The 14306-nt window shown below is 37.4% G+C and overlaps 1 protein-coding gene across 1 annotated transcript in view; it reads right to left on the bottom strand.

Moving 5' to 3' along the window:
• Window positions 1–14306, bottom strand: part of IL1RAPL2 (interleukin 1 receptor accessory protein like 2) — a 693469-nt gene that overhangs the window by 418386 nt on the left and 260777 nt on the right. The window lies entirely within an intron of this gene.

Raw genomic sequence — 14306 nt, forward strand, 5'->3', positions numbered from 1 at the left:
AAGATGGCCACCCCCATGTGGTCAAAGATGGCCACCCCCATGTGGACACAAGATGGCCACCACAAGATGGCCAGCAGGAGAGGGCAATTGTGGGTGATCAGGCTGGCAGGGGAGGGCACTTGTGGGCAATCAGGCCATCAAAGGAAGGCAGTTGGGGGGGTAGGCCATTAGGGGAGGGCAGTTGGGGGTGATCAGGCCAGCAGGGGAGGGCAGTTGGAGGCAATTGGGTTGGCAGGGGAGCAATTAGGCGTCTATCAGACTGGCAGAGGAGCAGTTAGGGTGTGGTCAGGCTGGCAGGCAGAAGCGGTTAGGGGCGATCAGGCAGGCAGGCAGGCAAGCAGTCCCAGATTGTGAGAGAGATGTTCGACAGGCAGTCAGAGGATCAGGCCTAAACCAGCAGTCAGACATCCCTTGAGGGGTCCTAGATTGGAGAGGGTGCAGGCTGGGCTGAGGAACACACCCTGCCCCAGTGCATGAATTTCGTGCACTGGGCCTCTAGTTTTGATATAAAGAGTAGTCAATTAAGTGCTTTCTTTTATTAAGAAGTTAAGATTTCAAAATACTTGTTTTTATTCCAACTATGATTTCCTTTCCTAGCCTGAATGTATTCAGAAGATTACATATATATATCCACATTGACTATGTCATAGTCTTACACAACCTCCAACATAAAATTTGAAAAGTTAAGCAAAAATGCATAGGAGGCTGTCCTGGCTCTTCTTCCCTACATGGCTTCTTTACCCAATGTTCAATGCTTGGAATCCCCCTCACTGGGATACATTACTTTAACTTAAGACTTTGGTAACCTGTTCAAATTAAAATGACCCTACTAGAAGAAACATGTGTAGCCATTAGAAGTCATTTGAATTTGTGTGAGTTGGTTTTTTGGATAGTATCCTGAAAGCTGACATAAGGAACTGAGGAGAGATTAGATACCTGGAGAAGTGTTGCTGATAAATGTAAATAAATACATAATTCAAACTTCACTTATTTTTAAATTTTTGCTAGGGTAAATTTTAACTATAATGATTAGTGTGAAATAACTATCTTATTAGCATTTTTGGATACATAGTTCTATGAGTTTTAACACAGGCATTGACTATTGTAACCACCACCATAAACAGGATACAGAATAGTTCCTATACCCCAAAGACTTCTCGTATGCTGTCCATAAAAAGTCAGTCTTCTTTCCTATCTTTAACCCCTTGATAATCACATATCTTTTTTTCTCCATATAGTCCCACCTTTTTCATAATGTTGCCTAAGTGTAATACAGTTTATAATCTTTTGTGTCTGGTTTCTTTCACCAAACATGATACATTTGAGTTTATTCATACTGTTGCATGTGTTGATGGTTCATTCCTTTTCATTTCTGAAAGTCATTTCACTGTGTATTTAGAGTGTATTCATTCACTTGTTTAAGGACATTTAGGCTGTTTTCAGTTTTTTGAAAATTATGAATAGTGCTGCTATAAATACTCATGTACAGTTCCAGTTCTTCCATATCCTTATCAGGACTTGGCACTATAAGTATTTTTTAATATTAGTTATTTTAGTGGGTTTGTAGTCATAGCTCCCAGTGGTCTAAGTCTGTATTTCCCTAATGACTAATAATGTTTAACTTCTTTTTTATATTCCTATTTGCCATCTGTATATCTTCTTTGGTTAAGTGCCTGTTCAATCTCTTTTTAATAGGATAGTTGTTTTCTCATTATTGAGTTTTGAGGGTTCTTTATATATTCTGGATTCAAGTACTTTGCTACATATGTGATTTGCAAATATTTGCTCCAACTCTGTGACTTGTATTTTAATTATTTTAGCAATGTATTTTATAGAGCAAAGTTTTAAATGATGATGAATTCCAATTCATCATTTTTTTTATTTTATGGATCATGCTTTGGGTGCTATATTCATATTATGAACTTTTGCATTTAAGGATAGACCATGTACTTGTATTACAAGAGGTAGAATGAAAGTATGCAAAGATTAATGTCAAAATACTTGAAATTTTGTCCCAACTTTACAACTGTAACCTTTGGTAAATCACTTAAATTTTTGTCTCCAATGTTAGTTATCTAAAATGGGGACAATAATCCTTGAACTGTCTATCCATTGCAGACATTTAGCATAAACTCAGTAAATATGTAAATGTATAAGGGACTTGCAAGGATCAATTAAGTTCATATAAATGAATTTGAAAGTGCTATCAGATGTAAGGCATTATTGTTATAGAACCAAATCTAAATATAAACATAGCATTATAGATGTTTACTTCTTGATGGAATAGTAGAGGACATATTTATGTTATCTTATATTAATTCCACCAAATTTCCTAATTTTGTAGATGTAACAATGAATAGAAACATTTAATTCACTTAGATTGATTTATCTTGCTTCAGTAAAATTAAATAGGAATTCCTACCACATGGAAAATAGTTTTAATAAGCTAAGATAAATGAGACCAGCCAAATAGTTAAGATTTTCAATTCTCACTGGGTACAAATACAGTCACTGTGGGGAAGGCACATTGATACTGTGCTCAGTGATAGGCATGTCTGTCAATTTCATAACTAAGAATGGTTGGAATAGAATATTAAAACTTGTGGAACTATATGGAAAGTAATAAAAAGGATAATAAAATTGTATCTTCTATACCAATGAGCAAGCTATTTATTAAGGTCAAGAATAGCTTTGTATATTACAATTCAAATTGATCTAATGATTAAGGCTCAAGCATGGGGCTATAATATTACAAGTGTTAATTTCCCATCTCTTACCAAGAAAAACAAAAAAAATAAATAAATATGCCAACTGCCAGATAATTATTTGGATGGATAAAATAACTTGATTTGGGTTAAAAACAACAAATTGGTCATTTGATTTAGCAATGAGCTCTCTAAGGATGATAAGCAGCTTCCCCAAGGCTTGGCTGGCATTTTATAATTGGATCTATATCCTAGGGTTTGTCTTGAACTCTCTAAATGTTCCCAATCTCTCTCCCAGAATAACATTGTACAAAAAATAAAATATACATTATTTTTCTAGAAAATCTTGGGATAAGTTTTTCAGAGCACTCTAGCACTTAGATCATAGTTTCATTGGAAGAAAACAAAGTCAAAGTTAATTGACTAAAAGAAAAAAAAGCTTAGTAATAGGTCCAGGTCAAACACTGGGAAAGCTAGCTTCTCCCAACTTCCCTACCTGCATTCCCATAGTCAGCCATAGAGCCGACTTTATGAATGGTTAATTGCCTATAGGTACTGTGATTTAAGTGGCAGTAAGAAGCCCAGCTATATTATTGATACCTCTTCTACGTAACTGAGGAATATCCAAAATTGCTCAAATAAGTCATTTCTTCACCCAAGACACATCTCCAGAAGAAAGGAAACACATTGAACCATCCTACCCGTCATTAACACTTTAATGGGCTCCATAAATCTTTTCCATATATTGTGATTTTTCCAGAGGGAAGGTTTGAATCCATGGGGAGTGTATTGAAACCACATATGGCATTTATGGTGGGAACATTCTGGAGTGAGAAAAGTACAGAAAATGCAGACTAAAGACATTGAATCTACTATCCAAATTTACTGATAGCTGGTCCAGCTTACCTAAACCTTGGAACATGAGGGTTTTTTTGGTAAACTGAGTTTTTAAATAGTAGTTTACAAGCCTGGTCAAAGTTTTGGTGAAAGCATGTCCAAAAACCACCTGGATCTGAATTCCTGCAATATATTCAAAGCTCTCATCACAGATTGCTTAACCTGACTTTCCTTCGCAAGGCTTGCTTTAGACCAACATTTATTTTCCACTGTTTCTTCTCATGTGTACTTTGTACATAATTTGCATGTATTGAATTCTTCTACATTCACTTATTAACTCCCTCTACTTCCTGTATTCTCTTGGTAAGTGTCAAGACTAAAGAACACCTAGAGTGGACAGGTTCTTATATGTCTCAAAGACAGACATCAGAACTATAAAAGCGGGGAACATATTATTTCTGGAGATGGCTCTCCCTAGAACCTCTAACAAATGCCTTCTCTTTGCTTTAAGTTATTGACAGTTTCGTTGAGTAGTAAGAAGATATTTTTTCATATTTCAATAGAAGCAAATTGGTTAAAAATAAACAAGTCAGATTCTGGTAGGAATATTTGAAACTATCAGAGGTGAGATAAAGTTTCCTGAGGCAATAGCCTGTAGGAAAAACCTGGTGGATATATTTTGTCTATATGGGAGGTTTTGGTGCTGAAATACACATACTAGATATAAAGGGATGCCAATGTCCATCTCTTTTATTTTGGTATTTGAGCTTCTATCAAATTTGCTAGGTAAAAAGCTGGGTGTCTGATGGAGATTACTTCTCAGACATGCCACTGGATAAGTTCCATTTGTTGGTTGTCATATCCTAGAAACTTTGGGGTAAACTACCTGGTAGGATTGCATTAGTCCTCTTCACTTAGTTTTAATTGGAGTTTTTGGTCAACCTTTTTGAGTAATCAGTCCTACCAACAGTAACACACTACCAGCTTATAAATATTTATAATTTTTTTTATTGATTTCAAAGAGGAAGAGAGAGGGAGAGATAGACACATCAATGATGAGAGAATAATTGATCAGCTGCCTTCTGTATGTCCCCTAGTGGAGATTGAGCCCACAACGTGGGCATGTGCCCTTGACTGGAATCGAACCCAGGACCCTTCAGTCTGCAGATTGATGCTCTATCCACTGGGCCAAACTGGCTAGGGTTTATAAATATTTAAATGCCATCATATTACATATGAGAATTATAAACCAGGATAAAATGATAAATTTTCTAAAACTTGCTTTGCTTTGTTAAATGGTAATTTTTCTTCAAGTTTTACTCAACAAATTTTACTAAAACAGCTAGCATGACATAATGAGTTTGCAGAGTAAGTACTACACTATGCAACTGAGTCTATTTAATGCTATAAACTATAATGTACTTAGTAAGCAAACATTTTGATTATGTAGCCAAACATATTTTAATAGTATCAATCCAAATTGATTTAAAATGTTATCTTAAAGAATTGCTATAGCTTTGTAGATATATGACCAAAAAAGCAAACCAAAGTCTCTTCAATTTCCAAATTTCCAATAACATATTTTTTAATTTATTAATTTACTATTACATTTTTAATTTATTAATTTACTATTAATTTATTAATTTAATTTATTAATTTACTATTAGCAGTGGTTTTTAGTATACTAATGATATCATAGTAATTAACACTAATATTCTAATTTTTAAAAATGCTCTATAAATCTGGTCAACAACTGTTTCTGGGATAATCTTAGAGTATAACATGATATATTAGGCATAGTCCCTGAATTTAAAATACTTACATTCTAACAGGAAAACAATGACAACTGATCAAAATATATACTATGGAACACCATTGTGCGCGGCTCATAATTATATTGATTAAGATATAATAGAAGTAATATTAAATTTCCCAGCTAAATAACCACAGATAATAAAAATACCACATAGCAAGTCTAATTTATTAAGGAATAACATAATTTTCATCTCACATCCCAACTCTGGTCAGTTGACAATTAATAACTAGAATTTATGATAAAGATTTTGTGGCCATATATGTACTCAGAAGGAAAGAGTATTGTAAATGGCTGGCAATGTCTGCCATTGGCATAAAAAATGGAAATGGCAGCACAAATGCCAGGTGTATTCCATCCTTGCTTTATCAAAATGGTTTTTGTTAAATCCCCTTGTCCCATACTATTATAGAGGGTTTTTGAATCATGAATATGGATCGTGGAGAAAAACATAAGCAAGAGAGTGTGTTGGCTAACTGGAGATGGGGCTTGGTTAATCTAGAAATATTGTCTAGAGGAAATGTGTCGTAAGAATTACTCTAATTTGTGTATACAACTTAAGGAAATTTGTTCTCTCTATTTTGTAAATGGAACTGGGTTTTACTACCACAGTTAACCAATAGATGCTTCTCTCACACATAAACTTTATACCAGCTACCAAAAAATCCTGGGCAGTTTTAAGTTTGCAAAAAGAGTTAATTCTTTAGGCCAGTGGTCAGGGTCTGAAAACTATGCTTACTATGATGTCCGTCCCATGGGACAAACACAGCATTGGGCATGTTTCTTGAAACAAAATTTCATTGGAATATAGTCATTCTCATTTGTTATGTATTGTCTATGGCTGCTTTCATGCTACAGTAGCAGAGTTCAGAAGTTGCTAAAAGTAGTCTGTGGTCACCTTGCTTTATTCTTTAAAATGCAAATTCTTGGGCCAACATCAAATCCAATGAATATCAGTCTCTTTGGTAAGGGACTGAAAAATCTGCATTTTACCAGGCTTGATAGCTTACTCTGAAGTATATTAAATGTATAAAACCATTGCTTTGTGTCACCAAATTTTATAAGTACAATCTGAATCAAACATCTTAATAGTACGGGATGTCTGTGGTATCTTTAAGCTGCCAGATTAATTATTTTCATAGAGCAAAATAACACAAATTTCATTTGTTTATCTTCTGAATATTGAAAATTCTACCCATGTTAAGGTTTATCTATAACTCTTTTTTTTAAAAAAAATATGTTTTTATTTATTTCAGAGAGAGGAAGGAGAGGGAAAGAGAGAGATAGAAACATCAACGATGAGAGAAAGTCATTGATCAGCTGCCTCTTGCACAGCCCTTACTGGGGATCAAGCCTGCAACCTGGGCATGTGCCCTGACCAGGAATCAAAATGTGACCTCCTGATTCACAGATCAATGCTGAACCAATGATTTACAGTGGTCGGGCTATAACTCATTTTTAACTTGAAGCTTATTTTTACAATTTTTATCATTATGCTAATTTATATAATCCCATTTTTATTTATTATTTGCATAGCATTAGAGCAAATTCTAAGTAGCAAATTATTTATATGATTAAAATGTAAGATATAGGGTAAGACTCTGGAATTCTTATTATAATCTTATTTTTATATCCCAAAACTTTCTTCAGTGTAGTCTTGCATAGCTTTTGCTTTATATCCAGATACTTGAGGCCCAGGGACTCTCAGCCTAGCCTGTGCCCTCTTGCAATCTGGGGCCCCTCAGGGGATGTCAGACTGCCAGTTTTGGCCTGATTCCCGAAGGCCAGGCCATTTAAGAATATTTACACCACAGAAACCAGGCCTGCGGGGATGAGGTCAAAACAGCAGTCAGACATCCCCCAAGGGATGTAGTAGTATGCAAAGTAGCAGGCGGCCAGGCACTATGCCACTCCCAGCTTGGTAGCACTGCAGTGGAGGTGGGAGAGGCTCACTTCACTGCAGCTGTGATTGCCATGATTGAGCCTGGCTTCTAGCACCCTTTGGTCAGCTGAGTGATGTTCCCACTGTGGGAGCGCACTGACCACCAGGGGGCAGCTCCTGCATTGAGCATCTGTTCCCTGGTGGTCAGTGCACATCATAGCAACTGGTCAACTGGTTGTTTGGTCATTTGGTTGCTTAGGCTTTTATATATATACTAGAGGCCCATTGCAGGAAGATTCCTGCAAGAATAGGGATTCCTGTGGCTGGAGCGAAGCAGAGAAGGGAGCGAAACCTGCTGAGGCGGGCTTCGCTCCCGCTCCCAGCCGCTGCAGGGGGTTGGCCCTCCCGCTCCCAGCCACTCTGGCTGGGTTTCCCCTCCCACTCCTACACGCTCTGGCTGGGTTTGCCCTCCGGCTCTCAACCACTGCGGCTGGGTTTCCCCTCCTACCTCCTGCCTCTGCAGCCTTGGCTCCGTTCCTGTCTCCACTGCCCCTACTTTGCTCCCTTCTGTAGCTCTTCGCTTCCACATTTTCTTCAGTCTTTGCTCCCAGCCAGTATATGCAAATTAAACGCCATCTTAGTTGGGTTAATTTGCATATAGCCGCTCTGATTGGCTGGTGGACATGGCTTAAGGCATACTGAAGGTATGGTCAATTTGCATGTTTGTCTTTTATTAGTGTAGATAGATTCTGGGGTGTTCTTGAGTTTCTGTCTTTGGAGCAGACTTGTCTCCAAGTAATCCAGCAAACTGCCTGCCTCCAGGGGAAGGAAAAGCATAGGTTTTTCAGATTTAGAGGGGGATGGAAAAGCACAGTCCACCTAATTTCCAAGTCTCTCAACCAGATTTGAATTCAAGGCAACTGAATTTTTGCACTAATTTTACATAAATTATGGTAATCTTGGGAGTAAGAAAATGATGGCTAAGCACAAATGGATAGCTCTGTAAGAAGAATACTACATTACTAAAGTGCCCAGATCAGAAGACCATAAATTTATTATTGACCAAATCTTGATAGTAAGTTTTATATTATTTCTGTTTTAATTATCTCTCAATTATGTATGGTGAAAATTGTAAATGCTACAGGCTGGTATCATTTGCTAAGTGAAAAATAAAGTAAATACTTTTGCTTATTGTTGCTGAGGTGAATGAAAGAAGCAGGAGATGCACAGTAGAGGTAGAGTCAAATGACCCCAACAAATTTAGGAGGAGTTTCAGACAGAGCTGGTTGTTGCTGTCAGGATGTCTGTGAGAAATGGTTTCTATGATTATCAAAGCAAATGACATTTAGACAGAGTAAATCTGAGTTAGCACTGTTATGGCCCAGGAATGAAAAAAAAAATGAGAGTTAGTGATATTGGATCTTAATAGAGAAAGGGAAAACTACAATATTTATTTGTATACCTGGATTATGGAGCTAGGGAGTTTGTACAACTCACACAAATTTTAGACTGGAGATTATATATAAGAAACTTGAGGCCTTTGGAAATCATTGACAGTGCAAATTATTTGGTGCATCAAATATTTCTTTTTTTCTTTTTTATTGAATTTATTGGGGTGACATTACTTACTATAATTATATAGGTTTCATATGTATAATTCTATAATACATCATCTGTTTATTATATTGTGTATTCACCACCCCAAGTCAAGTATCCTTCCATCATCATTTATTCCTATTTTAACCTCTTTTACCTCACAATACCCCACATTCCCTTTGGTAATCACCATACTATTCTCTAAATCCATGAGTTGTTTTTTTTCTCCTTAGCTTAACCCTTCACCTTTTTCACCCAGCCTCCCCAACCTTCTCCTCTCTAATAGCTGCCAGCCCATTCTCTGTATCTGAGTCTGTTTCTATTTTGTTTGCTAGTTTATTTTGTTCATTAAATTCCACATATGAATGAAATCATATGGTGCTTGTCTTTCTCTAACTGGCTTATATCACTTAGTATAATATTCTCCAGGTCCATCCAGGCTGTTGCAAGGGTAAGATTTCTTTCTTTTTATGGCCAAGTATTTCATTGTGTAAATGTACTACAGTTTAATTATCCATTCATCAACTGATGGAGTGCATCAAATATTTTATAGGTTTTTATTCTTTTTGATATTGTTTCCTTACTTTTGATACTATTTTTTGAAAATAGAGAAACTTACATGTTGTTATATGATTCAATTTTATTTTCTGTTGTAACATTAACTAAAAGTTTTGGTTTTAATTCCTTTTTCAAAATTTTCTCATATATTTTGAATTTGTGTATATTAAAGGCACATTTTCTGATATTTTTTATTAAAACTTTATTGTTCAGATTATTACAATTGTTCCTCTTTTTCCCCCCATAGCTCCCCTCACCCGATTCCCACCCCACCCTCTGCCCTTACCCCCCCATACACTGTTCTCATCCATAGGTGTACAATTTCTGTCCAGACTCTTCCAGCACCCCACACACCCCTTGCCCCCTGATAATTGTCAGTTCACTCCCTTTCTATGCCCCTGCTTCTATTATATTCACCAGTGTATTCTGTTCATCAAATTTTTTATTCACTTGATTCTTAGATTCACTTGTTGATAGATGCATATTTGTTGTTCATAATTTTTATCTTTACCTTTTTCTTCTTCTTCCTCTTCTGAAAGAATACCTTTCACCATTTCATATAATACTGGTTTGGTGGTGATGAATTCCTGTAGCTTTTTCTTATCTGTGAAGCTCTTTATCTGACCTTCAATTCTGAATGATAGCTTTGGTGAAGTAATCTAGGTTGTAGCTTCTTGCTATTCATCATTTTGAATATTTCTTGCCAGTCCCTTCTGGCCTGCATAGTTTCTGTTGAGAAATCAGATGACAATTGTATGGGTACTACCTTGTAGGTAACTGTTTATCTCTTGCTGCTTTTAAGATTCTCTCTTTGTCTTTTGCTCTTGGCATTTTAATTATGATGTGTCTTGGTGTGGTCCTCTTTGGATTCCTTTTGTTTGGGGTTCTCTGAGCTTCCTGGACTTGTAAGTCTATTTCTTTCACCAGGTAGGGGAAGTTTTCTGTCATTATTTCTTGAAATAGGTTTTCGATATCTTGCTTCCTCTCTTCTTCTGGCACCCCCATAATTCGTATGTTGGTACTCTTGAAGTTGTCCCAGAGGCTCCTTACACTATCTTCATATTTTTTTTATTCTTTTTTTCTTTTTGCTTTTCCAGTTGGGTGTTTTTTGCTTCTTCATATTTCAAATCTTTGACTTGATTCTTGCAATCCTCTAGTCTGCTGTTGGATCTCTGTATATTATCCTTTATTTCAGTCAGTGTGTTCTTAATTTCTATTTGGTCCTTTTTCATATCCTTGAGGGTCTCACTAGATTTATCAGCGGTTTCTAGAAAATTCTTGAAAAACCTTATAACTGTGGTTTTGAACTCTATATCCAGTAGTTTGCTTTCCTCCACTTCTGTCATTTGTGACCTGTTTCTTTGTCTCTGCATTTTGGCTGTTTCCCTGTGTTGATAGAGTGGCTTTCTGTGATAGGTGTCCTACAGGGCCCAGTGGCTCAGCCTCCCCAATTACCTGAGGTGGACACTCTTGGTGCACCCCTTTGTAGGCTGTGTGCACAGTCTTGTTGTAGTTAAGCCTTGATTATTGTAGGTATCACTGGGAGGAATTGACCTCCAGGCCAACTGGCTGTGAGAATCAGCTGTGTCTATAGTGGGAGAACTTCTGTGTTGGAGACACCCTTATGGGACAAGATTTGCTTCAGTGGGGCTTTGGTGCTCACTGAGTCTTCTCCCTGAGTGTGTCCCTTATGGATCTGAGGAGTTGTAATCTGGATGGTCCCACTCTGACCACTGGGTACACTGGCTCCTGGATCTCTAAGGAGGTGCTAATTTAGCCACTGCCTGAGGCTACCCAAAAGGAGCTATGGAGAGGTCTGCAGATTCCTCTTCTTTATTTGGGGTTTGGAAGTGCCCAGATGACACCCAGCTGTGAAGCAATGCAAGCTGCTCTGGGGCCTTGGGCCTTCTTTTGGATATTCTGGGTCTCTCTGACCCAGCTTCAGTTTGTTAGGTAATTTTAGATTGCAAAGGGCCAGGCCATTCATATGAAAAAGCCTTTGCACATAGCTTCGGTGGGGCTGGGTCTAAGGGAATCAACAGGGTGGAGCAAACAGCTATGGCTGATCCTCAGCCCTGCCCTAAGAGGCCCCGGGTCTCAGTGTCCCAGTAATTGCTGCAAGCACCTCTGAGAGAAAGCCGACCTTGAGTTCTGCCCGATGCCAGACAGTCCATTTTCTCCCTGTATGAGGCTGGGTCCCCAGTGACTCGCCGGGAACTGGATTTCAGAGCAGTCGGGAGCTTGTGTCTGATTGAAAAAGACAACTGTGTCCTCAGTTGCCAGCCCCTTCGACGTACACCTCCGTACCTCTGCACTTTACTTCCACACCTCCTCTGAGTCTCAGTGTGCTTTTCTCTTTCCTTCTAGTTGTAGAATTTCCACTCAGCCAGCCTTCCTGTGGTTCTGGGTGATGTCCATTTTGTCTTTTAGTTGTAGTTTTGAAGTGGTTATGTGAGGCAGCAATTTCAGGTGTTTGCCTATGCCGCCATCTTGGTTTCTCAGTCCATTTTCTGATATTTTAAACCAGAATCCTTGTTCCAACATCTACTTATAATGATTATATATATATATATATATATATATATATATATATATATATATATATTGCCTACACAGATGCAATTCTCAAAAGGAATGAAAATATTTCCTTCCTAGGAAGACAGTCCTTTTGGATTATATCTCTTCTAATGACACTAATAAGCTTACAGATTTGATCCAATTTGATTTAACAATACTTACTGAATGTCTAATAGAGACATAAATTAGTATCAGAAGTGGCAAATCAGCAAGGTCTATATGTAGTACACATATCTGCTGAAGTTGTAAACATTACTCCAGAAAGTTTAGAGACATGACACTAATAAGAATATGAAGGCAGAAGTGATTTATCTTAAAGTAAATAAAATATTTGAGGTGTCCCCACTTGGGAAATATCCCTTCCAGGGTCTAGTTATACAAACCCCCATGTTGGACATATGCCAGTCTCAGAAACAGAGACAACAGCTGCTCAAAGTCATAGAGTGTTAGAAAGTTCCAGAACAGGTGGGAGGATGAACAATCAGGAGAGAGAGGGAGACAGCAAGTGCTAGCAACAGGAGGCCTTAATCAGTAGCTTATACATGCCTGCTCCCAACCAAGCAAAAGAAAGAAAGGCGCCCAGCCATGGATAGCAACAAATGGAAGGTGGCTTAATTAAAATGCATTACTAGCCCAAAATAGCTAAACTCCCAAAAGATTCTGTGGCATACAATTGGGAATATGCTGCTTGTGACAATAATAGCATGGCGTATTGTGTTGCTCCAAGTGTGGTAATGATACAGTTGTAATAACCCCACTCCCACTAGCAACAGAGAAAGACCATCTATGCATTTATATGATAACAGTATAGTTCTAAAGAAAATCAAGCTTTGGACCCAAACTACTTTGTGCATAAGAAATGGAAACACTGTCCAATCTCAGAGAGAAGGCAGGGGAGGGGGAGTAAGAGATCAACTAAAGTACTTGTATGCATGCATATTAGCATAAGCAATGGACAGGGACACTGGGGTGGTGAGGGCTTGTCCTGGGGCGAGAGTGGTGGGGGGGTCAATCGGGGAAAAATGAGACATATGTAATACTTTAACCAATAAATAAATAAATAAATAAATAAATAAATAAATAAATAAATAAATAGTATATCATAAACAATCACAAAAAAAGAAATGGAAACAGATGTGTATCCTTTCCTTACAGTTATTCCTTTCAAAATAAATTGCTTTTATAACCTTCATTTCAAATGATTGACATATACAGTGGGTCCTTGACTTATGAGTTTAATTCGTTTGGAGACCGAGCTCGTTAAGGAGCTCGTTAACTCAAATTACTCTGTCAACTCAATGCAAAAAAATGGCTAGAGACAGCTGGTATCTCAAAAAACTCGTTAGTCGGGACACTCATAAGTCAAGGCCCCACTGTAATTCAGATTATCAAGACTTTCCTAATGTAAGGTTTCCTCTGATGTGGGCTGAGATCACATGGCTATACCTAGAATATCATAAAACACACTAGGCCTTAGGATGGCATGTCTGCACATTGAATGACGGGGGAAAGAATATTAGTAATACATGTATTCATTTCTGTGAGTACTTATTCAATCAGCAAACATTTAATAATCAACTCTGTATCAAAGATTCTGTTAGGTGTTGGGGATACAGAGTTGAGAAAAAAAGACACAGTCTCTGTCCTCATAGACATCAAATGGGGTGGGATGTAGACAATAAAGAAGCAATTAGATATATTTTGTTCATCAGTTTATTTTGTTCAATAGATTCTATAGATAAGGGAGATCATGTGATACTTAGCTTTCTCTGACTGGCTTATTTCACTTAGCATAATACTTTCCAGGTCCCACCATGCTGTCTCAAAGGGTAAGAGATTCTTCTTTTCTTACAGCTATATAGTAATTCATTGTGTAAATATACCACAACTTTTTATTCACTCATCTACTGATTCATACTTGGGCTATTTTCAGATATTAGTGATTGTAAATAACAATGCTATGAACATAGGGGTTTATATATTGTTTCTGATTGGTGTTTTGGGATCACTGGGTCAAATGGCAGTTCCATTTTTAATTTTTGGGAAAAACTCCATACTGTTTTCCATAGTGGCTGCACCAGTCTTCATTCCAACCAGTAGTGTACTAGGGTTCCCTTTTCACCAAAAACTTGCCCAGCATTTGTCATTTGTTAATTTGTTGATAGCCATTCCAGCACGTATGAGGGGAAACCTCATTGTCGTTTTAATTTGCATCTTTCTGATGATTAATAACTTTGAGCATTTTTTTATATGTCTCTTGGCCATCTGTATGTCCTCTTTGGAGAAATTTCTATTTAGATCCTTTGCCCATTTTTTAAAAACTTAGAATTGCATATTT

Source organism: Myotis myotis, unplaced genomic scaffold (assembly GCF_014108235.1).
Source record: "Myotis myotis isolate mMyoMyo1 unplaced genomic scaffold, mMyoMyo1.p scaffold_m19_p_4, whole genome shotgun sequence".
Classification (NCBI taxonomy): domain Eukaryota; kingdom Metazoa; phylum Chordata; class Mammalia; order Chiroptera; family Vespertilionidae; genus Myotis; species Myotis myotis.